This window comes from Cupressus sempervirens, chromosome 2 (assembly GCF_028749045.1).
Source record: "Cupressus sempervirens isolate cs-2001-9-10 chromosome 2, ASM2874904v1, whole genome shotgun sequence".
In the NCBI taxonomy this organism is placed as follows: Eukaryota; Viridiplantae; Streptophyta; class Pinopsida; order Cupressales; family Cupressaceae; genus Cupressus; species Cupressus sempervirens.
This window is the reverse complement of record NC_143119.1, coordinates 739,671,425-739,696,046: the sequence shown is the minus strand read 5'-3', so window position 1 is coordinate 739,696,046 and position 24,622 is coordinate 739,671,425. Positions and strand designations below refer to the sequence as shown.

General features: G+C 33.1%; 1 pseudogene; it reads right to left on the bottom strand.

The window, feature by feature from the left end:
• Nucleotides 1–23,647: 23,647 nt before the first annotated feature.
• LOC149575504 (protein disulfide-isomerase pseudogene) overlaps nucleotides 23,648–24,622 on the bottom strand; it is a 1,359-nt pseudogene continuing 384 nt past the window's right edge.

Genomic DNA, 24,622 nt, shown 5'->3' with positions numbered 1-24,622 from the left:
TACCTCATCCATTCCACTCGGCACCTGTGTTTGCCTCAACTTCCTCTTGACTCAAGCATCACATGGTTTTCTTCTGTTCTAGGGTTGGATAGCTTGTCACTTTGTGAATTATTTTTTTTGTGGTCTCCATGGGTCAATTTTGTAGCCAATACTTCATATCACGGTTTCTTCTTTAAAAAAAACTAATCCATTCAATGTTGAAATTCTTTGCAAATTCTAGGGTGCGAGTTAACCTTTCCTCTCAACAACTTTAAATTCATCCTTCAAGATTCCTTCATTACATAACTTCTCATATGTTTTTCTAATCTCATAGTCTCCCACTTCTCTAATATTACACATGTAATAGCTCCTAATATCATGGATCATAATAAATTTGGGTGGTATCAAGGATATCACACCCATTGAATCTCCTTTTATTGCAATTTTTGGAATAGCATGAAACTTTGGTGGGCAACAAGTGCCACTCTTCACCAGTTGAATTTTACTAACCTCTTTTCTCATTCTAGCAGTAGATGAAGCTACCATTTTATTTTTTAGGGTTTAAATTCTTTTCTTTCTCTCCTTGGTTACTCAACACAGTTCATATCTTCACTTGTTCAAGCTTCTTGTCCAAATTGCTCTTGAATTTTTTTGCAAGTCCCTGAAACAACCAAATTTCTTTGTGCTCTTGAAATATGTATGCAAGGTATGAGATAATATATTCAAAATTTTATATATACCTTATTTTGATTGATTTGGGTCTCCATTAATGTTGTGTACTCATGTAAGTGGGATCCAGTTGTCTCAGTCGATATTGGTGCCTTTGAACTAGGTTTTTGCTTTACATCTTAGCCTCTTCCATATTACTCTATCTCTACCATTTCACCTATGAAGTGCTCAATCCATTTTGTAATGCTTAGTCAACAGACAATTTATTGATGTTTGACCCTTCACAAAATCTATTCTTATGCATCTTTATATATGCAAATATAAACTTTGGTAGATTTCATGTAAAGAACTAATGTATGATATATCAATTAAATATGTAGTTCCATACATACCTTTCTTATGTAGTTTGAGATGACATGATCACCTTCTCCATTGGATTGGGTGACCTTAGCTCCATTTTCTCCATTATTTCCATCTTCTTCTTCTTTTTTCAATTTTTGATTGATTTCCTTCTTTATTTTCTCAACATCTACTTTTTCTTTTCCTTTCTCTCTTGTTTGATTTGTTGAATGTAACTATATCCTATAATTATTATTTATATGCCCAAACTTGTGACATTTGGAACATACATTGTAAGGTGCATAATTCTTCCTTTGATTTGTCTAGTAAGCTTTTGTCCGAGTTTTGCACTCATATACTCTATGTCCATACTTTTGAAAGTCATAAGAATATCCTTCAAATCTAGGTGTAGTAGATGCATTCCTAATTCTTGACCTACACTCATGTATTTGTTGTCCTTTTTTCGTGTAGTAAAAATAGTAACCAGTAAACTTAGGTTTAGGATTTTGCATACCATATTTTCTTTGAAAAATTTTTATAGTATGACCAAATTTTTCATAGTGATAGCATGTTGGTTTTTCTTTTGACTTTGCATTCCTCAATTATCCATTCTTGAATGATTTTCCTTGCTCAATGCATGAATGTCCTAATGCATCAGAACTTTTAGATGACTTCATGAGTTCTTCAAAGTATTTCATTGCCTCTTTTGGTTTGTTGAATTTCTCCATAGAATCTTTTTTAGTTTCCAGTTCATTCTTAAGTATGTCCTTATGTGGTTTGACATTTACAATTTCCACATCCTTGTGATTCAATTTCTAATTTACAAGCATTAGTTTATTCATCATGTCTAGTTGTGTATTTGTGAGATTCTACACATCTGATATATCCTTTCTTTAGGTTTGGTAGCCATCACCCTTTTGTCTTCTTCATCCATGGTCCTATCTTCTTTAGCTTTGTTGTTTTTCTTAGTCACTTCACATAATCTTACTAATTGGATTTCATATTTTCTTTTCAGATCTCTTATTTCTTCATTTAGGAGTTTGTTCTTTTCAAGTAGATATGTAGATGCTTTGTCATTTGGATTGATTGATTCAAATAGTCCTTCAGTCTCAACTTCTTCATAGGAAAAAATTTTTATTTGGATAGACAATTTCTTTCTCCTTTTTAGGGAATCCTTCAAATCTTGTCTTGCTTTCTCAAGTTTTTGCAATATGAGTTGGATGTCAAAAACTTGAGTGTCAATAACCTTGTCCAATCTAAAATCCTCCATCTCCAAGATCTAATCTCCAAGCATTTTAAGTTTCTTTTAAAGAACTAGTACTCTAGTACCAATTGTTGGTTGATGAAGGTATAAATAGGATAATAAGATACTGAGAGGGTGGGTGAATCAGAATCTTAAGCACTTTTACTTTTCACCAATTCATTCACACATCCACCTCTTAACTTGTTCATTTAAAACTTGTTGTTAGGATTAAACCATGGACAAAAATAACAGTTACATGCAAATATAACCAATATCATAAAATAATAGATCACATAGAAAAGAACACAAGACACCAAGATTTAACGTGGTTCACCCAATCCTTGGGCTACGTCCACCAAATAGCAAGTCCTTTATTATTACGATCCAGTAATTACAACCTGATTACAATCCATTATCCCTTATAGCTCAATACTGCCGTAAGAACCAATTTTGCATCACGACTATGAAATAATCCTAACCCTAAGCTCTTTTATACAAGTATTTTTACCTCTTTAGAGTTATAATTAATAATTACATGTTGGCCCAAAATCTCGATAAAATAGGGCCCAAAAAATTTGTTTATGAAGTATGTATAGTACTTTCCTGATCAATCACCACAATCTAACAATTGTAATGATAAACTTGTTGTAACATGTAAATTAGATCTATCACATGCATGAAAATAAACAAATAACACAATATTTGTTACCTAGAAACCTTCCAAGGTGAAGGTAAAACTGGGGTGGGGATGACACCCACAAATCTTCACTACTACAGTAATAAAGTTAACCTATTAGGGTTACAATGTTTGATCATAATATATGATCTACCCTATGAGGGGTCTTCCCTATTAAAAGCTTAAAATTCTACTATGTCTCACCGTGTTAGAGGATTTAACACTTACAATGAAGTAACAACTCTATTATGAGATGTACAAAGATCTGTTAATACCACTTTGTTAAGAGATTTACACTGATTCAAGTTGGTTAGAACTAATTCAATACCTAACTCTCGGTATACTTTGTAAGATGATTTCAAGTCTTCTCCTTGCTAACTGATCTTCTTCCTCTAACCTAATAATACTTTTCTTCCCCTTCACTACTCTAATTAGGTCACTTATTCTATTAAGAGATAACATAACACTTTCACTAACTTCTGATTAATCTTGATCTTTCACTTCACTATTCACACATTACTCCTTGTTCACATACACACTCTTCTTTCATCTCCATGCCTCACAATTTAGGTTAATATCTTCCCTATTTAAAGAGTTTCATAAAGATTTTTCTAAATGCTTCCATAATTAGCCTCTCCATCTGAATCGTTGATCACAAAACATAGAGATCGATGATCCACATCATTAATGTGTAAAAATCTTTGTAACAACCTATACATATATTAAATGTTCCTTCCATGTTAGCTTGAAAATGATTTACCTCAAAATCTGTTCCATTCCTAACTTTATGTAAAGTTTGCATTGCTCAGCCTTTATTATTTTTTGATACTCGACATTTTTTTTCTCAGTCTGTATTGTGCTTGGCACATACTATGTAACTCGACACATGTATGCTTAAAATTGCTAGGTTGATGATGAGCTTAGCTTGTATAGAGAATACTCGATGACCATACATTTACTTGGCTCCTATGGAGGTTGGTACATACTTACTTATGTACATGTCTCAGCCTATATAGAGTAGCTTGGTCATAGTGATGACCATTTGACTCTGCCGTGTAAATGACTCAGTGTTTGACACTAATAAACAAGAATAGTTAGAGATACCAACATCACTTCCCAGTTTATAGGAGATGTTATTAGGTCTCTAGTGCAAGCTATAGATTATTGAGCTTGAAGGATAGTATTCTTTGGGTATTCTTGAGGCATCTTTTGAGGAAATGTATTTGGTAGAAGAGTTTGTTCTAAAGAAGCCATTTTTACATGCAAAAAATCAAGAGGTTATATGTCTTATGGGAACTTTACTGGACCATATTTTAAAATTTCTCTTTCTAGTTCTTGATGTTCAATATAATTTCAATATTCAAGGGTAGACTGGTGGTTTTGCACTCAAAGAAAAAGAATGAAAGAATTCAACATGTCGCACAAATTCTAGAGATGACATAAATTAAAGAAAAGGAAAGTTTTCCTTTCTCGCATTTGAAGATTGATGATCCATATCTTCTCTTTTATGAGCTCATCTCTTTTTTTTAAGGATGATGTGGTTCCCACTATGCAAATTTTGGAGATTTCAAAGATTCCTTCAAAGGAGGGATTATGGGAATTTCTTCCCAAGCCCCTTAATAGAAAAAAGAGTAGAGATGAAGGACATTTTGTTCTAAGATAAGCTTGAATCTTTTTGTGTTATGCTCAATCAATGCACTCCTCCCACTAAGATGAATTCATCTATCACATCCTAGATGAAAGGGCCACTAGTTCCACGGTCCAAGAACAAGAGGATGCATCCCCTAAAATAATTCATTTTAAAAAGACATGAAAATGTCTAATAAACTATTGTTCAGAACCATCTTCTTGTTAGTTCAATCAATTTGTATTTACATCATAGCATGAAAAGGGATCTTTTAAATATTTTTAGATGTCATCTCATTTGATGTTAGAGGAAACTCCCAAATTAAACCTAAAAGTTTGCATCTTTGACATGTAACACGTGAGAAGGGCACTAGTACATTTGGGGGTCATTTTCGAAGCCAATTTGGCTTGTCAAATTGATTTTTTTAAAATATGGTCCTAATAACATCAAAATTTCAATGATAATTAAGTTTATCGTTGAAAGTTTGGCATTTTTGGGGATATAAACAAAAAAAGAAAAGTGAAACTTCATTTATTCATGTAGCGAAGTGTAGGAGGGAGGCTTTAGAGGCATAATAAAGATCTTTTCAGTGTCATTCAAGGTAAGGGTTCATGGATTTACTTTCATTCTTTTCCTTTTCTAATTGGAACTTGCTTTCAAGGTAAGGGTCCATGGATTAACTTTCATTTCTACAGATAACATTACCATAATCATTTTTTGGAAACTTGCTTTTAGTCTGACGAGAGGAAAAGGCAATTTCTCGACTAAAAATGGCTTGGTAGCAAATTCCTCTGCTCTATGATCTTTTTTACAACAATTGCACCAATTTGCATTGAAAATATTAGGATCCTCTAGTTTTGACCCAAAGTTCTATGTTGATTTTCCTCTCCACATATACTTTGTTCGTCCATACACAGGCTTTCTTAGCCTTGCCTCAACCCATACAAAAAAAAACCCCTTTTATTTTCTTGGCAAGTATTTTGGATAGGCATGAGATGATGTGGGTGTTCATTCTCCATTGTAATTTGTCACAGGGTCACATAGATTTTTAATGGGCATTAAAAACCTTTGGAATATACTGAGAAAAAAAGTAAATAAAAGTGTGGGCAAAGAGCCTAATGTCCATACCCTTCTTCCATTATCAGAGGCTCTCATTATCCCTGGCTCACACTTTAGAGAAGTTTATTACTGGGACAGTTACTAGATAATAAGGTATTTCTGACAATTTTATGCTTCTATCTTCTATAATGTATAAGAGTTGATATTATATTCATAAACTGATAATCATTCATAACCACAATTTTTTTAAATAGTTTCTTGACAACCCCCATGATTCACTATTTTCTTTCATTCAGTTAGTTGGTAGACTATCACACCCATGAATATTTTTTATTTAGTAACTTGATAAAATTGCACACCCTCAATGAATAAGCAAGTTGATTAATCATGACTTTCACAACTAACTATTAAGTTGATAAATGTTTTCAACTGCAATTATTTAATGGTTAATCATAACAAGCACACACTATTAAATTAATTTTAAGTAAACATTTCCATCCTCAAAATTTTAAACAATAAAATTGAATATATCACTAAAGCCCAAACCATTGGAAGTGCAATAGGAAGCTTAGAAAATTGTTAAGGCCATGAATCTCTTTAGTTATTTTTCTGGGGCTTGCTAACATGCCATAACTCTATCTTACTAACTAAATATGGTCTACTAGACCAATAGGTGGCTAGTAAATTGACAATTATCAAATATGGTCTACTAGATTTGTAGGTGGCTAGCAAATCAATAATTAGGAACGACACATGATTTTATGGAATTATACAAATTTGGAGTTATTTTAGAAGACAAAGGTTTCTCTAAAAAAGTTCAATGTATATTGTGTTAGAATACCCACCAACTAATATATGAATGGAAGATCTTCTAGCTAAGTTGTTAGTCCTTATATGGGTTTGGTTACATGTGCAGGGATATGGTATGGTGGTTTGCTAATAGTTTTCTCTCATGTTCCATAGGACTTAGTCATTGTTGTACAAATATTTATAAAGATTCTATCCATGTAAACAAAATTAATCATAGTATGCATTGAATAAACAAATTCAACCAAAAAATAGTATCAAAGGATGATAGTCTGATGCTATGAGCCAAAAAATTAAAATGGTTTATAAAATTCTATCTTATAGTAAATATAGGATAATAGAAAATAGGATAATAAAGGAAAATTAGTCACACTAATGCTTCATCTCCATCTACAAAAATAGCTAATCCTCATAGCCTTACCAACAAATAAAGAAATTGTGGCTAGTTATGATAAGTATCATCCCCTTCCTCACAAGATACAAGACATGCTTTCATTCACATAATTTTTGGGTATTAAATCAAATGTAAAAAGTAAACAAAAATCTAAATATAGTAATGAATCATTGGGAGAAGTGAAGAATTAATTTTTCAAGAACAAGGAAACAAAAAGGGTCACTTGTTTGCAAATTGTGAACTACAACTCATCAAAATCAATGTAAAAATCAATCATCATGTGGTATCCCTAAAGAAGAAGAAAAAAAGCCTTGGATCAAGAGGAGGCACATAGTACACCACTGTGACTTCATATTGATCACAAAATGGATCAAATTACAATCATGGCCTAGCCCATTACAAATGTTGAAAACATGTAACCAAGGTATGATATTTATTATGATTTTTGTAAAAATAGTTTTGATCATGAGGTAACATCCATTTCACATGAACTCAATAACAGGGTTGAGTCTTCTTATGTGTGTACTCAAGTTGATAGTGGTGCACACAAGATATATATTGTGAACTCGAGGCATAAAGGTCATGATTTTGTTCATCACACTATTGAAGATGTTAAAAGGACACAATATATGTGTATGGGTGGTCACAAAAAGTTGAGAATACCAAACTATTTATTGCCCAAGCAAGACAAGATTTACAAGAGATCTAAGAAGGATAATTTTACTTTTTTTCATTTTTTATTGTTATATAAGGAATCTATCATTATAACTAATGGGTTTTGTAATTCATCCTTTCATAAGAGTTTTGACTATAAGGATCTATATGTCTTCACAAACTGGCATCTTAAAACATCTTAGGTTGCTTCATCTCTTGCACTATCTCTACTTACTTTCCCTCAAACTAGGTACTTCAAGTAGGTGGGTTCTTTGAAAATAAAAGTAAAACATTCATCTCCATCCTATACCCCTTCTACACAACAAAAATTAGGGTTTTTCACTATAGGGATTAGGAAGGAGACTCCATTTCAATTGAAACCCTTAGCATAGAGAAGGGTAACTAGTAGACACAAAATAAATCAAAAGTACTTCAAGTTTAACCTACACTCCTCAAACTAATTACCACCTTTTCTAAGAAGCCAAAAAAAAACTTTTCATAATATAAGCATGTACCTACTGTAAAACTACAAGGAGATCTTAAAATTGTTCTTGTTGTCCTCAAATATTTTCCCACCAAAATTGCTTTCTTATTGATTCAAATATGTACATATCAATTCCAACCCTTTCCTAGGTTGAAGAACATTCACTTATAGGCTATATCTCTTAAGCTTACATATTCATTCCTACTTGTTCAATCAAAACAAAACTCTAACTATTGACCTTCCAAATTTTGAAAAAAGTTTCTCGACAACAATATTTATTGCATGGCAACTTTTTATCAATTTTTTCAATTTTTCAATATTTCTAATCAAATGCCTTCCAAGGTGATAAAATTGCATATGCAGATGTATGTATGTATGTATGTATGGATGTGTATATATATGTATGTATATGTATATATATAGAGACATCTTGTAGATTGTGGAGATCATTAGAGATCTAAGATTTTGTTGTCGTGCCCTTGTGATTGTTTTAAATGTATGTATGTATTTATGTACATATGTGTGTGTGTGTGTGTGGGTGTGTGTGTGTGTGTGTGTGTGTGTGTGTGTGTAAATATGTACGTATATAAATAGAGAGATCTTGGCACAATAGAGAGATCAGGCTATGGGAAAGCATTTGTGTTGTGAACATAAATTTGGGAATGATTTATATATATATATATATATATATATATATATATATATATATATATATATATATATATAATCAACTTCACATTTTGTTGTAACTTTGGCATAGGTGTTTGAAGTGGTTCCAAAGAATAAAACAATGTCATTACCTCTGATCTAAATAATAAAACAATAAAACTCACTCAACCCATGCTAAGTGATAGACCATAACCTAGTTCAATTGGTCTAGTTGTTGATTAGTTGGGTTGATTAAAAATTCCTATATAACTATCATTAGATTGGGTACAATAAAAAGAACAATCAGTTGTTCCCAACTAGCATTAACTTGACTGGTCTATTTAGACCCATTGATTATTGTTACAAGATTTTAAATATAACTATATAAGGAGTGAGTTAGGAAATATATAGGTTAACCTTTCATTAACTGTAAATTACAACACAAAGGTTGCACTAGGGTATTATAGGATTGTAATTATAGAAAACTACCTGATTCACCCAATTGGGTGTTGAAGAGTTGTATTAGTTGAGAAAAGCTCACTAGTGGTTATAGGAATATAGTACATCAAATAAATTAGAAACCAAAACTACATATTCATTAGAGTGAGTAGTTCAGGGATCTTGATCTTGTGTATATAGGTATGTAGGCAGCCTAGTAGGTAGAGTATGCCTCCAGTGTGCAAATGGCTTGGACATAGTTAGGTAGCCTTGGACATAGGTAGCACTTAACCATGTATGTATGTATGTAACTATTCTCTACTTAATAGTGCCATCCACATGGGGGTGGGGGGGTGGGGGGCAGTAGAGATTGCACCTTTTGGAATACCTCATTTCCATTATTTGTACTCGCTGAATCAAAGGTTTATAACTTTATCACTTGTAACTATAATTTTTAAATAGTACAAACCACAATAGTTTCTTATAATTCTATGTTTCTCTTTGTAAGTTTATAAAATTGAAGATTGAAAATTAATTGCATTTATGTACATCTTTTTCAATTTTTACATTTCTCTTTTTCCTGACTCACAGTCCAAGAATAATTTTTCAAAACACATATTGACCAATTGGAGATTGAGCCAAAAAAATGTAAGAATGATTGTGCCAAAAGAGCTAAAAAAATATGATTGGTGCATGATAATCATCTTTTTACACTCTTTTTGGCACAGTTGTTCTTACATTTTATGATTTTTGGTAAGAAAAAAATTCCAAACTAATCAGGTAGGTGATCCAAAATTAAATCATAATTGGTTGAGGCAGGTTTAAATACCTTATTTCACATGTTATTGAATGTTATGTGTTTATGTGCTACTATTAATTAATGTTAAAGGATGAATGTTTTAGGCTGTTGTACCAGTTCTTAAGCCTAAAATAGATAAGTCATGATTTGAAATATAAAATGGGATGCTTAACTTAATGAATTAGCACACCAAGTGAAAGACCTTGTGTGATGAAGGATTATATGATTTTCTACATATTTCACCACATAGCAGTGCATTGTAAGTTCACATACATTCTTAAGTAGACATTTGTAAACACTAGGTGTGTGAAGGCTCCATGAAAAAACATGTAGAAGCAAAAAGGGTCATGATGAACATTTTCGATGACATGTTTTCCAAGAGTATACACAAGTTCCTCAAGGTGACTTCACATTATTAAATTCTCATGTTTATCAACCCCACAACTCTTCCTCCCTATCCTGCACAAATAAAAAATGTTTCCTCCAACATTGTAACCATATAATAAATGGGAATGTCACATGCCCAAGCCATAATCTAGTTAAATTGGTCTAGATGCTTATTAGCTAGGTTGATTACAAGTTCATGTAGAATTGTCATCAGATTAGGTACAACAAAATGAACAATCAATTGTTCCAAGCTAGCAGGATCAAATATAGTTTTCTAAGGTGATAAAATTGCATATGCAAATGCATCACTTGATGAACTAATTATATAAAGGATGCATCACTTGACAGAATAATTTATTCTATTGATGGAAAGCCAACTGCACTTTAATCAAGCATTATAAAGATGTTTTCTAGGCATGCCTCTACAACTTCAAAAATGGTTTTACAATGGACATATCTATGAAAAACAAACAAACAAACATGTATGTGAAATGTGGGTTTGTTGATTACATGCATCAAGTGTTTGACTGATATATGAATAGAATGTTGTCTCATGGACAACAATGATTTTAGGATATGCTCAGAATTAGTATGGGGAGGAAACCCTTGAGCTTTATAGGATGATTGTCTAAATTTGGCATTAATAGAACATGGGAAGAAGGTCCATACTGATGCTATTAATCTTGGTTTTGCATGGATCATCACAATGTAGTATACACTTGTCACCGTGTATTCAAAATGTGGAAATATGGAGAATGCCCTCAACTTGTTTGACAGAATGTCTAAATCAAATAGAGTTTTGTGGTCAACATTGATTGAAGGGTATGGTCAGAATGGGCATGGAAGTGAATCCCAAAATATCTTCTCACAAATGCAATTGGAAGGGGTTGAATTTGATAAGAAAAGCAATTCCACTCTTACATCATTAAAATGGACTATTAATCAAATATTCTTTTAGAAATTACTCTCGTAACTATGTATGCAAAATGTGGTTCAATTTTTTTTTCTATTATTGGCAAGTAATACTGGAATCAGACAAAATGCAATCAGAGGAATGAAGTTGCAGAGCTAACCCCCATACAAGAAGAGGTTAAAGATGAAAAGAAGATGGTTATGGATCAATGCAAGACTATAGACATTATAGAATTGGAGTCTCTTAATGCAAAGGCAATGAGTTATCCATGGAAAACAAACACAATTGAAGTGCAAAAAAATGAAGTGAAAACAATAAGGTTAAAGTTGTTGAATTGGATGAAGTTGTCATTTTTGGCAATTGGTATGTTGAATAGTCAAAGTATTCTATTTATGTTTTGAGTCATGATAGGCTCGTGAAATAGTTATTTCAATTCATGTAATTAGGTGTTTAATCAAGGTCGTCTAGACCAAGGTCAAGGATCAGTTAAAGTTGGCCAATGTCAGTCAAAGGCCCTGAGGGGTATTAAAATATTATTCAAGGTCACAAATTAATTAAACATATAATTTGTAAGCCTTTTGGACCTATATATGGTGCCAAATAGGTATGAGTTAGCAAACGAGGTAAATTGTCAAAAATGTGTAAAAATGTTAATTTTTTTTGCAAAATGACAATTTTTTGAAGATGGAAGTTCAACCATCTTGTATGAACTCTTTGGGTATTTAAAAGGTTATTCTACTACATAAAGAAGGTAATCTCATGTAGATGGGGATAGAATGTAGAGAGGAGAGAGGAAGAGAATGCTGTGATAATATAATCAATTTCTTTTGTCAAATTTGCTGGTGTATTTGGTATTTGAATGTAGTCTTAGTACTTTCTCCCTTACCTCATGGATGTAATAGTTCAAAAGATTTCTACCAAATTTAATGAATCAATGCTAATGACACATGTCTGCCTAACTTCATTGGTTATTTTTCTAAGTTCTCTTTACCCACTAGTTGGATAGTAAACTGTATGCATTTTTAGGGTGAAGTATCATCGTGGCTACATGTTCTCATTATATGGATTTAGGGAAGATTTAAAGGTTTTCTTTGTTGTTTTAGATTATAATCTTGTAGGTTGACACTGTACCCCTACTCCTTATAATGGATTTGGTCAAGAATCTATAAGACACCTACTACTACATGAAGAATACAAGGGATCGGCACTCAAGAAATGTGACAAAGGCTTGTGTATAATTTGCATGGTGTTTGGAGGGTTGAAGTCATTTACAATATGTTGAAGAACCCATTGGAAGAGTTGGGTAGGAAAGATAATGGATATTGGAGGATAGTTACTTTATATAGCAATAAAACCCTCATTGAGGCAAGGGTTTGAATGATCAGTTATCTCCTCAATGGCTAGGAGCCCCAAAGTTGGAAGTTTGAAAGCTCTTGATAATATAAATGTGTAGTTAAGTTCATTTGTTCAAGTTCTTTGAGGGTTTTGTGAGTTTGTAGTTTGAGTATGTGTATTAGACCTATTAGCCTCAACTAGGGCCTATAGTTTGAATGCCTTAATGAATAGTTGAAACCCTAACACTTGAAAGTTTAGTAGAGCTTAGTAGTTGGCATTTTAATCCTCCTTTATTTTTAGTGATTGTTTTGAAAGATCTTGATTTCTTGCCTTAAACCCCAAGATGGGACTGCAAGGAAGAGCCCTCATTAGGTTAGTTTGTTAGGTTGGTGTTTGGAGCCCAGTAAGGTGCATGGAACCTTATGAATGTTTGAAATAACATTTTTTGGGAGTAGTTAAGCCCTTGGAAACATTTGGGGTGTGGAGTTTGTGAAAGTTTTGGGAGGGTGTAAGGGAGTGGAGGTGTTGTGTGGAAAGAGGGGTAGTTTTTTTGTGTTATGAAGATATAGGTAAAGGCACTAGGAAGAATTAGATAAATTTGTGTGGTCACCATTGATTACAAGGTATGGTTAGAATGGACATGGAACTAAATCCCAAAATCTCTTCTCGCAAATGCAATTGGAAGGGGTTGAATCTGATAAGAAAAGCAAGTCAACTCTTAAATCATTAAAATGGACTATGAATCAAATATTCTTTTAGAAAGTGCTCCTATAAATATGTATGCAAAATGAAATACTATGGAGAGTGTACACAATCTTGTTCAATCAAATGCAAAGTGCTAGAATCAAGCCACATTAAGCTAGGATCAGGGTAGGGAATGCTTATGAAAACATAAACCCAATCAAACAAAATGCAAAAAAGCATGCATTGGGTATTTCTTTTGCATGGTCGTGATCTTCACCTTTCTGGATAATGTAGGCAAAGTAAGTGGTACCTAAATGAATTTTTCAAAGTACAAAGATCCAATCCAAATTCATCAAATTATCAATTAAAGCTATCGTGGAATACATCAAAACTAGCAGTGGGGTTTCCCATCCAATGTTACCATCACTGCCTCTCATCATTCCATATACAAGAAACCTCTACACAAATGTCCAACTCAAGTTTACAATCACTGCCACAACCACAATAATCTTGGTCTTCTCCCCTACATAGATAGAAGCCAGTGAGTTGAATACTATTTCCCTATCAAGCAATGAAAATGTGAACACAATAGGAAAAGAAAACAAGAATGAAATCAATGTCTTTGAGAGCATGTGATATATGACATGGGTATGGTGCCAATTGAGGAATCCAATCACCTAAGAAGAAGCCTAAATTTGTACTAGGTGCAGAAAAAGAGTGTTGGATAATGTTGTCCTTGATGTCACACAAATGTCATATCAGTCATTAGTCTCAAGTTCACCGAGCTCAAACAGTCTGCAATGCAATTTACAGTGCCAACCGAGCTACTCAGTCATCAAAGGAAATGTGGAAGACAGTGTTAATCGAGCTCACTCGGTCATCAAAGGAAATGTGAAAAGCCAGTGTTAACCGAGATTCACTCAGTCTCCAAAGGTTAGTTTCCACTGAGCTCACTCGGTCATCAAATGAATTATGAAAAAGTCAGTGTTAACCGAGCTTCACTCGGTCTCCAAAGGTTAGTTTCCACCGAGCTCACTCAGTCATCAAATGAATTATGGAAAAGTCAGTGTTAACCGAGCTTCACTAGGTCTCCAAAGGTTAGTTTCCATCGAGCTCACTCGGTTATCTCAGGAAACTCATTAATTACCGAGTTCTCTCAGTAATTGATGGTTTGTCACGAAGTTTTTTGTATCAACCGAGCTCAGTCGGTTAACACAGGAATTATTTTTTGAACAAAGTTCACTGTGCAGGTTCAGCCAGTATAGGAATTTGCTAATTAATTACTTTTAGCCGACTGTTGTAATTGTTTGTTTTAGTCAGTGATTTGAGCTGACTAAGATCATCTGAAAGGTATATATGGTCATTCAAGTTATGAATTAAAGTGTGTGATTATGAAAAAGTTATGAATGCAAATTATAGTATGAAGAGGCGAATGTTGAGAAAAGTCTGATGAAGGATCAGATGTGTTAAAGGAGCTGCAAAGTTGTATTTGATCAGTAAGGATCCAGTCAAGCATAACAGAGATATGCAATCAACAAAGATAAGTTGCACATTATATCAGGTCATTTCATTGTTGCTTTCTAACCATTGTAACAATGTATTCAAAATCTCTTAACAAAGTTGGTTTAACAACCATTCAATAAATCCTCTAACAAGGTGACAGTTCAGTTGAATTATTCTAAAGACCTCTAGCAAGGCCACTCCTAACAGGGTGATTAAATCCTTTAACGGGGTCACACCTAACAGTGTGTATTTTTAATCTTTAACAGGGTTGGCTCCTAACAGGGCTCACTTCAGAAGAGTGAAAAAGTTACATTGGTGGTTTTTCCCATATTGGGTTTCCACGTTAAATCTGGTGTCTCTTGTGTTCTTAATTGCTAAATTACTTTGTGCATGATATCATATTAGTTCTTAATATTTATCATTTGCTGCATTATCAAGTTTCAACATTTTATTAATCAGATCAAAGGTATATTCAGACATCTTAGGGACTATGGAAAGTTTTTGTAGTAACTGATTCACCCCCTCCCCCTCTCAGTTACTTTATTCTCATTTCCAACAATTGGTATCAGAGCTTTTGGTGCTTGCAAGAAAAGATTTCAAGGATCTAAGCCTAAGATCAAGATGTCTTACAAAAGAGAAATTCCAAAACTCAACAGAGATAACTTCTCTACATGGCAAGGATTGATGAGACTTCATCTGGCTATTGTTGGTGATACTGGACTAAAATCCCTTGAAGAAAAATATGAAGAACTGCCTGGTACATTGTCTGTCAATGACATTGCTGAAAAGAAGACTCACAACAATATGATGATAGACATAGCATCCGCTCTCAGATATAAAGAATTTGATGACATTAAGGACTGCACAACTGCCTTTGAAATGTGGAACAAGCTAAAAGAGATCTATGGAGGAGATGATAATGTAAGAAGAGCAAAAGCAGAAAGTCTAACAGGACAATTTGATCAAATGAGGATGAAAGAGGATGAAAACATTGCAAAGTATGTTGAAAGAGTTAAAGCATGTGTGAGTGCAATCAGAGCATCTGGAGGTGATATCAAAGGAGAAATAATTATAAGAAAATTTCTCAAAACCTTGCTTCCCATTTATGCAATTAGAGTTTCTGCAATTCAAGAAAGAAGGTGTGAAGCAAATCATCAGATAAATCTTGAGGCCATAGTTGGAAGACTAACTGCATTTGAACTAGATAACTTTGACAACTATGTTCCAGCCTCCAAAAACATTGAATTAGCATTTCAAGTGAAGCTCTCACTCAAAGGGAAAAACAAAAAGGAGAAGGAATCTCAGTCAGAAAGTGAAGATGAATCAAGCCAAAGTTTAGACAATGATCTCGAAGTGATTGAAGCTCTACTAGCAAGAAAATACTCTAGAAGTAGAGGAAAATACAAAGGTAAAGTTCCTCTAATCTGTTTTTCTTGTGAAGAAATTGGTCATATTGCAGCAAGGTGTCCAAACAAGAAAAACCATGATGAAAGGAAATGCAATGGCAAGAAAGACTTCAAAACATCCAAGAACAAAGGTAATAAATCATGCTTCATGGCTAAAAATTCTAAAGATTCTGATAATAGTGAGGATGAAATTGTTTATATTGCCATTAAAGATGATTTTGACAGTGATGAGGAAGATAAAATGGCACTTGTCTCTCATATAAATAAGAATGATACATGGATTATAGACAATGGTTGCTCACATCATATGACTGGTGATAAAACTAAGTTTGATCAGTTTGAAGACTATGATGGTGGCAGTGTAAGGTTTGGTAATAATGAACCTTGTTTCATAAAAGGAAGAGGAAGAATCTATCTAACCAAAGAACTTGCATGTAATAATGCCTATTGGGTTGAAGGTCTTAAACATAATTTGTTAAGCATGGCACAGTTACTCAATACTAGATTCAAGGTGGAATTCATGAATGGAAAAGCAAGACTGTTGAATGAGCAAGGAAAGCTGATAGGATCTGGCACCCAAACTAAAGGTAACTTGTTCTATCTAGAACTTGGTGAATGCTCATGTTTTACTGCTCAAATTGAAGAAAGTTGGTTATGGCATAAAAGGTTGTGTCATGTCAATTTTGATAACCTGGTAAAAATAAGCAAATTCAAAAAAGTAAGAGGCATTCCTAACATTAAAAAACCTGAGGTTGGACTATGCAAGAATTGTCAGATTGGTAAAATGGGAAAGACTAGTTTTAAAAGTAAGAACTATCAGTCTGAAGATATATTGGAAATTGTGCATACTGATTTATGTGGACCCATTGGAATAGAAAGCTATACTGGAGAAAAAAATTTCATTCTTTTTGTTGATGACTACACAAGAATGATGACTATCATGTATCTAAGGAATAAATCAGAAGCATTTGAGAAATTCAAATGGTATTTAGCAAGAGTAGAAAAATAAACAGGAAAAAGACTAAAAATTTTAAGGTCAGATAGAGGTGGTGAATTCATCTCACATGAATTCAACAACTTCTGCATTGAAAAAGGTATTAAAAGACAGGTCTCAGCACCAGGAACTCCTGAACAAAATACAATAGCTAAAAGAAGAAACAGATCCATCATGGATTGTGCAAGAACCTTGATGATAGAAAAGAAGGTTGCTATCAAATACTGGAAGGAAGCCATCAGCACTGCAATTCATACCTTAAACCGAGTACAGTTGAAGAAGGACTCATTCAAAACTCCCTATGAATTATGGTATGGCTACAAACCCAATGTAAGTTATCTAAAAGTATTTGGAAGCAAATGTTATATTTTGAAAGAATCTAGAAAAGGAAATTTTGATGTAAAAGGTGATGAAGGAATATTTTTAGGATATTCTTGCAAAAGCAAAGCATATAGATGTTTAAATCTATCCACTCACAAAGTTATAGAAAGTTCACATGTGAAAGTTGATGAGTTTGCAGACAAATCTGAAAAAGAAAACAAAAGGGTACCTAAAAATTACAGAAGATTTGTTTACATTGAACCAGATACTATACCAAGCATATCGTTCACTCAAGAATCCTCAACTCTCAAGTCATCAATAATTGAGCTGCAAAAAGTTCAAACCGAGCCACAACAATATTCAGACACTACCAAGCAAGTATCTACCAATTCTGAAGCACTTAAGCCAATTCTTACCGAACCAAAATAGCTTGAACATGAAATTGAAGCACAAGGAGATAGCAATGAAACTCATTCAAGAGGCAAAGAACCTATATTAGCTAAATATGTCAAAAGACATCATACACCAGATCAGATCATTGGAGATAAGTCTGAAGGAACTTTGATAAGAAGCAAACTGAAAAATACTTGTTTACTTGCTGATTTTGAACCTAGAAGCATTAAAGATGCATTGACAAATGATAGTTGGATTGAGGCAATGAACAAGGAAATAGAACGGATAGAGAAGAACAAGACATGGACTCTAGTATCCAGGCCTAAAAATAAGAATGTAATTTGAACCAAGTGAGTATTCAGAAACAAGTTGACTGAAGATGGTAAAGTATCCAGAAACAAAGCCAAATTGGTATGCAAAGGATACTCTCAAGAAGAAGGCATAGATTACGGAGAAACCTTTGCTCCTGTTGCAAGATTGGAAGGAGTCAGAACCTTAATTGCATATGTTGCTCACAAAGGATTCAGAGTTTATCAGATGGATGTCAAATCAGCATTCCTCAATGGAATATTGGATGAAGAGGTTTGCATTGAACAACCTGAAGGCTTTGTTGATCCAGATAAAAAGGACATGGTCTGCAAATTACACAAGGCACTGTATGATCTGAAACAAGCCCCTAGAGCATGGTATGAAAGATTGCATAACTATCTTATTCAGATTGGTTTTCAAAGAACTAATGATAATAGGAGCTTGTATATAAAGGAAGGACCAGATAATAAGATTGTCTTGGCAGAAATATTTGTAGATGATACTGTTTTCACAGGGCATGATGATCTTTGCAAAGAATTTTCTGAACAAATGAAAAAGGAATTTGAAATGTCTATGTTTGGTGAAATAAAATTCTTTGTTGGTCTTCAATTTCAACAAAATAAGAATGGCATCTACATCACTCAATCAAAATACATCAAGGAGATATTGAAAAAGTTTGGTATGGAGGACTGTAAACCTATTGGAACTCCTATGTGTACTTGATTGAAACTTACCAAAGATGATGAATCCAAAGAGGTAGATCAAACATTGTATAGATCTATGATTGGAAAATTGCAATACGTAGTTCATACCAACCCAGATATTGCCCTTGCAGTTGGTATTGTTGCAAGATTTTAAGAAAAGCCAAGAGAAACTCATCTGATGGCAATCAAAAGAATAATGAGATATTTGAAAGGAACTGAAGATTATGGCTTATGGTACAAATTTGGAGGTAATTTGGATTTGAAAGTGTTTACTGATGCTGATTGGGCAGGAAATCTTAATGACAGAAAAAGCACAAGTGGAGGAGCATTCTTTCTTAGAAAAATATTAGTTTCCTGGACAAGTAAAAAGAAGAATTGTACATCCCAATCTACAGCAAAGGCAGAGTATGTTGTTGTAGCAGTAAACTGTTCAAACATTGTTTGGTTTAAGCAGTTATTGCAAGGAATGAAGATGAAAATCAAAGAACAAATTGTCATGTTCTGTGATAATACTAGTGCAATCAACATATCTAAGAATCCAATGATGCATTCCAAGACCAAGCATATTGCAATAAAATATCATTTTGTCAGAGAATTGGTGCAAGACAAGGAGATCAAATTGGAATATGTCCATACAAAAGAACAAATTGCTGACATATTGCGATTATTTCTTATAGATGGTTTATCCAAAACCCTATGCTTCACTTAGACATAGAACATCTGACTTTTCTATGGTTTAACTAAAAAAAATTTTACTGCAGAAAAAGTCAGACCAACAGCATGCATCAAACTTTCGACACAATTCTAGTGACGTTGACTTTTGATGTTTAAGTGTCAAAATTTTGACCACCAATTTGTCAAAAAATAAGTCCAAATTTACTAGTGGGGTAATACCCATTTTTCTTTTCTCTTAACAAAATTTCATAGAGCCGCCAATAAAAAAGAAAAAGGTTAGGTCACATGGGTAACTACTTTTGCATCCCAAGATATGGTTCTTGAATTTTTTTTAGCTTTTAGATTAGTGTAAATACTTAGATTAGGTTTTTTTTTCTCCAATAAACATTATAATGCAAGGTGATATGTTTATGGTGTCCTATTTATAATTGTTAGTCCCCAATATTAGTATGTAGCATGTTCCCAACACATACCATCATCACATAAGCAAGAATTCTTTTATTTTATGTTGTACATAGATTAAGCATATCATTCTTTTATTTTATGTTGTACATAAAATAAGCATACCATTGCAACAAAGTTTTCCCAACCTCTTTTGTTAAGAGGAAAATAACCTCTTTTTGTTTGTTAAGAGAAAGTATTCCAATGCAACAAATTTTTCCCATTTTTGTGCACATTCTCTGAAAGGTATTTTTTGGTGTATTGTCATTTAGTGTATGACAATGAGGCCCCTTGTTATAATATCTCATTACTTTACAAAAATACATTAAAATTAATTTTATGGGATATTATCCAATCAACAATTTAAATTGGTAAATGATTAAAAATAAATCAAATAATAGAACCAAGATTAAATGGGGGAAAAATCTTTTTTTATTTTTTTTATCTTTAGCATTTATCTATAGGTCAACACTTATTGTAAAGTTTCTGCAAATTCTTCTTGTAAATCAAATTGATGTATAATCTATATAGTGTTGGAGATGGTCTTGATCTACAAATGAATATTAGTCCTTGGTGATATGATAAATTTGCAATAAAGTATATTCTACTACTAATTCAAATGAGGTAGAGAATGCTAATGAATAGACTTCTTTGTACTTGTGTGTTCGTTATCCACATTTCTATCTCATATATATAAGGTAACCAAAGGGCATGTCACTTGAAGGGACATGACCCTATCTAGGTTAACCCTATAATATAACTCCCATAATCGGTGCTCAATGAAGAATATGATCTGTAAAGACATTAACTAACTTTAGTTAAGGTTATTCTTAATAACCACTATCCCTAAAGAGATGTCAATAATGCCTATAAAGGAAGATATATGTATATATTTAATGCTAGATTAGATATGTGTGATCTGTATAATCAGATCAACATGATAATCAAAGTTACAGTTTTAACACTCCCTCTTAACTTGATAATCATATTGAGAGATAACATATCTAACATCATCAATTATAATGAATAAGCATAGAATGATACTCTATATCTATCTAAGTCTTCTTAGCATGTGGTATCATTGAGCACATGATAGTATGTCATATTACTATACCTGTGATATGACATATCACTTATACTAGTGATAACAATATTGCAATGAATACAATATGCAAGATAAAATCTAGAGAATAATTAAATTCTTCATTTATCCAAGTTGTGACTCATAGGTACTAGCATTCCCATATCACAACATGATCCTAAGTTAAGATCTACTAGAACATAGGATAAACTTTGAAGAATAATAAAATTCTTCCTTTATCCAAATTGTGACTCATAGGCATAACAATGTCTACATCATAATGTGATCTTGAACTCATCTAGATCTGACAGTAGATCTCTATTATTTAGCACATTATCTAAGAGATCGTCATCTCTCATAATATCTTTTATCGAAGTATTCATTATCTTTGAGATCGTTACCTCTTAGATAATGAATACAAATGGTGGAACCCATAACAGTCAATAGCTTGACAACAAAAAATAATTTAATAATAATTTAAAGAATACAATATGAATTACAATTCAACCATACCAAGTCTTTTCCCGAAGTGATCTATCTTCACTCAAGAGAGAGGTTTGGTAAGAATATATGTTGCCTGATCTGTAGTGCAAATGTATTCTAATTTTATAGTATTCCTATCTACCATATCTCTTACATAGTGGTAAGGAATATCAATATGATTGGACCTATCATGAAAAACTAGATTCACAAAAAGCTTGATGGAACTCTGATTATCATAATGAATAATAGTAGGATTCATGGGTTGACCATATAATCCCACAAGTAACTTTCTAAACCAAACTACCTCTCAGAGGCCATTGTTGTGGCAATGTATTTAGCTTATGTGGAACTCTGTGCTACTGATACCTACTTTTTGCAAATCCAATATATCATTGTTGAGCCTAATCTGAAATAGCATCCTGAAGTGTTTTTCCTATCAATAACACTTCTAGCCCAATCTAAGTCTGTGTACTCATGTAAGTCCAAGTCAACTCTCTCATACTAGAGCCCAAGGTTAAGAATGCCTTGTAAGTATCTCATAAAGTGTTTGACTGCAACTAGGTGGATCTCCTTTGACTCCCACATAAACTAACTTAAGGCATTAACAACATAGCAAATATTAGGTCTTGTATTTACCAGATATAGAAGAGGCCCAATCTATGGAGGGTGATTCTGTAGTTGCTTCCTTAATTTTGCATAGATTAGTCTCCATTGGAGAATATATATGTTTCTTTTGTAATCTTTCCATTCAGAAATGTCATGTTCACATCTATTTGATGTACTTTCCATCCCTTCGATGCCACAATAGTTAGGACTGCTCTTACAGAGGTGTATCTGGTTATTGGAGAAAATGTTTCTTCATAATTAATTCCCTCCTTCTAAGAGAATCCTCTGACTACAAATCTGACTTGATGCTACCATCAATAGCATGCTTGATTTTAAATATCCATTTAGAACAAACAACCAATTTTTCTTTTAGGCCTTGGAACAATTTTCCAAATATCATTCTCAATAAAGGATCGGTATTCTTCCGTCATAACATCCTTCCAAATAGCATTTTAAATATTGATGGTTCTAATTTAGATAAATCATTCATTTTGGTTCTGGTTTGAGAGTACTAAATTTAACATAACATCCATGATGTCACTTGTACTAGTATCTAGACATTAAGTCCATTAAGTACTAAATCGAATATCAAATCCATGATGTCATCTACACTGGTATCCGAATATCAAATACATGATATTCACCAAGTGCTCTGAGTACTAGTATGTAAATATTAAGTCCACCATGTACTTCATTCTTGAGTTCAAAAAATTCAAACTGTGGATTGCCACTATCCACAAATCATAAAAATATAATCACATGGATGAATTTAGCCATATATGGATACAAACAATATAGTCTATGTTATATTCACATATCAAATAAATAATCATGCATAAAAGAGGTTAGACTTTGCTAAAACATAGTCAATGATCATAACAACCACAGCCAATATTGTAACCTGGGCTAAATATAGTCTTAGCTAAATGCATAGCCCATTTTAAAAATATATGTAAAAGAAATGCATATACATATGAATCCCTAAAGGAGGATTTTATAATGTAAAACTAGGTAAAAGTAAGCCCATATATAAACTCTCTCTTAAGTTCGAGCATTTCTAAGGTGGATTCAATCCACGAATGCAAGTTCTCAATTTATCCAAGACTGTTATAAGTCAAACCAAATTGAAGTATCTGGGGTCCACTTAATGTGATCTACTCCCTTAGTGAAGAGTTTAGAAGTTTCCTATCTGCTCCCTCTGAAGTTTAGGTTAACTACTTTTGGAAGGACTCACTCTCAATATGAACACTAGAAGGTCCCCTCTTGTTATCTAGCCAAAGTTTATGAATAACTTCTCAAGAGATTACGAGTCATTATCAAACCATGAGAATTTTTGTTTATGTCACTTAATCCAAATTTATATTAGAATTATTGGTTTAACTAGTTTTAATTCTTTAACTAATACTTAGAAATGAATATAATATCATATCCCTATTGGCATTCAACCTTAAACAAAAAAATATTATGCTATGTTTAGAATGCACCTGGAAATGTTCGAACGCTTTTGGAAATTATTCCCTTTGACATTGGTGGCTTCCTCTATGTACTTTAATATCAATCCTCCTTTTCCTGCAAGAACATTCTCAGAGGAAAATATCAAGGGACATAGCTCAATTTAGCAATCATCACATTACTTTCATGTTTGAAGAGTAACTGCAATTCATATAGAGTAGGAGGCAGTTTCTTGTGGTGCCCACAGCAAGGAACATAGAACTCCAGAATCACATTCTTCCTAGAATCTATGACTATTTCTTGAAAAGAATCTGCCACAACAATTTTCACAAAATCATCATTCTTCTTAGGTATGGGCTCAGACTTTTGTAATCCTTTAATGTTCCATCAAAGTACTCCTTCAACCAAGATTCCATTTCTTCTACCTTAATTTTCTCCTCAAGAAAATTTTGATCTTATGTATCATGAATAAGAAGGATGGCACACCCTCAGGTTTGAGACCAAAGTACTTCTTGAATTTTCTTTGCAAAGCACCTTGACTAGCTTGAAGATCAGCCAGGAGAAATTTTACACCTTTTCCTTGGTGAGGCTTTGCCAACTCTTGATATGTAGATATATATGTTTCTGCATTGTCTCCAATTAAATTGAGAAAGAACATAGCCTTGGAAGCTGGAGTGTTGAAGAATTTCAACACATGAGGATGATTTGTAGGGTCTTTGGTCAAAGTCGCTACAAGAGGCATACTAGCTTCTTCAACAAACCTTTTTTAAAATTTTAATGCCTCACTATTGAAATCCTAAAAATCAGCATATCGCTCATCAACAGGCTTAAATAGCTGAACTATCGATGGTTCAATGGGAAAATCCTTCAAAGAAAGGACTGCAGAATCAATTTACGTGACCAAATTCATAATCTAAGATTCTTAACATAACTCCTCTGCAATAGTAATGAAATTTCTAAATTCGTCACCCTCCAGTTTAGAGAATACTCCTATAGTGAATAATTTTTTGTTACCAATAAGACTACCAAACTCTTCTACAGACTTGATTTCTACAAATGTTGGACCAACTTGCTTCTTCAAATATTCAACAATACCATATGCTTCATGAGGATGATTGT